Raw genomic sequence first — 5,083 nt, forward strand, 5'->3', positions numbered from 1 at the left:
CTTTTCTTCCTTTTGGCATGTTGTTTGGGCACTGGTTCTAAGATCGTTCACTTACAATCTATTAATCGGTCCCTGTTGCTCTAATGATGAATGACCTACTCTTTAACATGAACCATAGGGCCTTTTATGATCTGGCTGCTGCTTAGCTTACCAATATCATACAGTTATAATAAAATACTTGTGATTCGGATAAATCCCCATGGTTTTGCTCACCTTTGGGATTTAGGATGTGCTGTTTCTCTATGCAAAACACGTTTTCCTTCCACTCTGTCTCTGTTACCTTAACAGCTATGGTCCATTATGTCTTAATATAGATATTGCTTCTGCTGAAGATGTCTCTGACCACCAAGACTTTGATTCCTATCCTTCTTCTGTACTTTCATAGCAATCTGTATTTACAGGCAATAACAGAACTTTAAAACTTGGCATCAAGAATGACACAGATCTTAGTTCCTGTCTAAACTTTGCCACTCACTAGTTATGTAAACTTAGAAAGCAACAATCTCTCTCACATGTATTTTCTGTAAAACTGAAAAAATAATCTCTATATATTTATGAGATCAAAGATTAAGGGGAATACAGGAATAAACACTCAGCACTGTTCCTGAAGCTGTGACTTTGAAGCAGCATTTTGTCACTATCTTATTAATGAATATAGGCAAGCCTAGTGTTGTCTGGCAATAAACCTCAGCTCCTTGTAGCACCACCTCTCTGCTGAGTCATAGCTCCTAGGTGCTAAAGCATGTGTAGTCCAAATACTTTTGAGAAATGCTTAATCAGGAGAAGCAAATTGAGCAGTCTTTGCAGGTAAACATCTCTGATTACCCAAGTCCTCACCTTCGAGGTGGGACACTTGTCAACACAGCCCAATCATATTCAAAGAACTAGGTGCCATCAGTTTCAGGGTGGCATGAAAGCATTTGTTCACGACCATCTACCAACTGCTTCATTTCACATGTGTATAACGTTGTGTTTTATCATACTAGGGCCCCTCATCATTCTCTTCTATAACACAGAGGGCACGTGAGTCAATTATATGGAACATGTAGATATGACTTCCGGAGGCTTTTTGCCTCCAGGAAGACAGAAGTTCAACTCTTGAGTAGTCCCAGTGGCCTCCGATGTGTATGGGGTTGGCCTACAGAATTTCATCTCCCTTTTGGACTTTTTGGTCCAAAGAAAGAACCACTGAAATGCTGAGTAATTTCCAAAATCATAAATCCAATAAAAACTGGTCTAAAATAATGTATCACCTTTCAACAGAGAGCTGTTCCCTCCTCCCTCATTCTGACATCATTAGCTGAAGAGGTTTTTCTGCCACCTGAAGGACAGATAATATTCTTTGATGTTGATATAATAATATATTTGCTTTTTTTGAGAAAGTAAGCAAATCATTCTCCCTTGTAGCCAATTAGAGGCTTTTTAAAAACAAGTTCAACATAATTAGTTAACATTATTTTTAAAATCTGCATTGAAATGCTGTCAATTTGTTGTGAAAATTTTTTTTAAGGATGTTTCCATTCTAAACATATTACTTTCTTTAAGGAATCTAACCAGTGAATAAACATTTATTGTTTCTGCTTTAGATATAAAATATGTCTCAGGTTTATTGTTACAGCAAGCCTAGTCTGAATTCACTTCAGTTAAAGAAACATTTGTTTCCCTGTAGTTCATTCTGGGAAATTTTAGTTCAACAAAATAGATTAGACTTTATTTTTGTTCTAACAGCCAAATATACCATGTACAGACATCATACTCAAAGGTTACTTAGAATTAAATGCTTCCAGCATCTCTCTTTGTGACATGCTCTTTTCATAGATGTGTTCTGAGGTTTTTAGCAGTCGGTCTTTTTAAACAGAGATGTGATGTTGTTATTATGAATATTTGGTAAAAAGAATTGTTACCAAAATATTGAGAGTTTCTTGACAGTTCTAGTGAGTAGAGGCCATCCTGATATCTCATCCTATATAATAGCCTCACTGTGTTCTCAGACATGGCTTAGTTGCCTGGGCCATATACACTGTTAGCACTAAACTTTAGGGACTAATAACACCAGGCCATAATCCATGTATTTCCTTGACAAAGAAAACAACAAAGCTCAACTCGCAATAATGATCTTAAAGAATACACAGTTATTACTAAAAAAAAAAAAAAACCCAGTTCTGTTCTTACTTTACTAAAATCAGAAAGAAGCAAAACAGTTTTGGTTTGAAAGAGGTAAATGAAACATAAGGAAGGATGTCTCTGACTATACGGGTTAGTTGGTATACACTGGGACAGGTACAAAGGCAGCTTGTGACCTCCTGCAATGACCTGTAACCTGTCTAAGGTTAGAAATGTAAACTAGATGGGCACTTCATGTCCTTTTAGATTCAATGGAGTTACTAGGAAAAATTATTCACCACTCACAATAATTCTTTAAAACAGAGGAGTGAATTGGGCTATGGTATGCTTTCTGCCTAAAAGTTAGAGTTTTAAAAAGCTAAATGATTGATGTTAACCCCCACCACCACCTGCCAACTCACCATGGGGACTAGAGTGGTGTTATAGTAAAAACAGCAATTAATTCAAAGTGAAACCAAAGGGTAACAAATTGATGTTTTCCCTACAAACGGCCTGCCTTAACCTGAATTGCAAGAGCCTCTCTCTGTAGTACCCCCATATCTTTTCCTAACACTACCACTTTCTTCTCTTTATTGTCTACATCCAAGCATCCACAAGGCTCCACACCCAATGTTCTGTGCTAGGAACTTGAGTCCAGCTATAGTCTCTGAAAAGCATGCGATCTTTCCTGATTTCATTTTCATGCAGAAAACAAAAAACTATCATTTGGGCCCTATTCTCTGAAAATGTTGCTCTCAAATAATCTATCTAATAACACATTTTTAGTAATGATGGTTCACATGAAAATTCACTGAGCTCTGGTGGGTAAACAGGTGTTAAAATGCTTGGAGATCCATGTACATATTTGTGTTTGAGAAACCTGACTCTATCCCAAAGAGAGGCTTCTGTAGAGGGGCGCAGTGTCAAAGGCCCAGAGGGAGACATAAGTACAGAGTCTACTCATCAGTCAGACCAGCAACTCCAAACTGAGCCCCCAGGCTCTCATCACCAAAGCCTGACAGAATTCACCCATTCATACATTCAACCATTTTTCTACTGGGTTATTTGTTTTTATTGATTTGTGGAGATGTTCTCCATACTGAACCTTTGTCTGCTACAGATGTTTCGAATATCTTCTTGTTTAATCTTATTTCTGAACTTTGTTCTACAAAATATTTTGATTTAGATTTCACCCAGTGCAGTCAAATCCCCTCAGACTTCTGACCTACACAACTATGAGGCATTAAATGAGTATTGCTTTAAGCTATTAAGTGTGCGATAACTTGTTACATGGCAACAGTAGAAAATGGAGTCTGTATCTGCAACTAACATTCAACACTGCCCCTTTATGTATATAACTCCCCAAGTCTGTCTCTAATTAGACTTCAAAATTAAACTTCAAAATTATACCTACCATCATCACTAATGTAAATATCACTACCTACCACACAATTACTACAATGAAGACTAATACTACTATAAAAACACTAATAGTAATAATGGTATAAACACACACACAGACACACATACAACCATATATATGCTTATCATGTGCCAGGAACTAATCAGGCCACAATGACAAAGATTCCGATTTAATAGGTCTCAAGGGAGATGGAAATTGTGTGTTTATGTAGTTCCTAAGATAATACTGTAACATTGTCAAGATTAAAAATCCTGATGGCTTAGGTACTGTTATGGACTGAATTGTCTCCCTCCAAAATTCACATGTTAAAGCCCTGTTTGGAGATAGCGTCTTTAAAGAAGCAATTAGGTTAAATGAGGCCATTAGTGTGGGCCCTAATCCAATCTTATGTGTCCTTACAAGTGATAGAGGAAAGTGGACCCCTGAAGGCCAAGTGGGTCCTTAACTTTGTGCAAGAAAGAATTCAAGAGTGAGCTGACAGAGTAAGGAAAAAGCAAGTTTATTGAAACAGAAAGGAAAAAGAAAAGTGGTTGCCCCATAGAGCAGTATTTGTGTGCTACTGGCTACCTATTTTTGTGATTATCTCTCGCCTGCATGTTAAACAAAGGGAGGATCCTCCCTGAGTTTCTTGGGAGAGGAGTAGAGAGTCTTGGGGTGGGGTTTTCTCTCCCATTTAAACCGTATAGGGCAATTTGCAGGAGTTGCCATGGCATCTGTAAACTGTCATGGTGCTGGTGGGAGTTTCTTTGCTAATGAACTATAACTAGTATATAATGAGCAGTGAGGGTAACTTGAGGCCATTTTCCTTCACCATCTGGGCTCCGCTGGTTTTAGCCAGTTTCTCCTCCATCCACTGTTTTATCAGAGACCTTACCACTTTTTATTGAGTAAGCCCTTCTGCTTCCCTATCTCACAAGAAGAGGAGATTTGGACACACTGAGAGACACAAGAGATACACAGACATAGAGAAAAGATCATGTGGGGACACAATGAGAAAGTGGCCATCTGCAAACCAGGGAGAGAAGTCTCAGAAGAAACCAAACCTGTCAATATCATGATCTTGGACTCCCAGCCTTCCAAAACTGAGAGAAAATACATTTCTGTTGAGATACTCACTCTACTGTATTTTTTTATGGAAGCTCTAGCAAAATAGATGTCACTTATTGTTATTTATTTATTTTGGTCTCCATTTTATAGTGGAGGGAATGGAAGATCAGAAAAGTTTAAGTAATTTCCTGAGGTCACAGATCTAAGCTTCAGTATTAGACTTTGCATTCATACTTGGTTTGTTTTGCTGTCAGAATCCAAGCAACATTATCTCTTTTTAGAATTCTTCTTTGTCACAATCCAAGTTTTCTACTGATAATTCATTGATTGTAATTTATGCAAACAAATCAAGATTCCCTGTGCTACCACCCCCCAAACATACACCGAAAACAAGTTTTGATAAATCTTTTGAATAATTGACAATGTCATAGGACTTACTAAGTTATCAAATAAATTCACAAGTTAATTTCTTAGATGTATATATGTACCTAATCTTTTTTTTTTTTTTTT

The sequence above is a fragment of the Propithecus coquereli genome, unplaced genomic scaffold, assembly GCF_000956105.1.
Source record: "Propithecus coquereli isolate 6110/MARCELLA unplaced genomic scaffold, Pcoq_1.0 Scaffold6, whole genome shotgun sequence".
Taxonomy (NCBI): domain Eukaryota; kingdom Metazoa; phylum Chordata; class Mammalia; order Primates; family Indriidae; genus Propithecus; species Propithecus coquereli.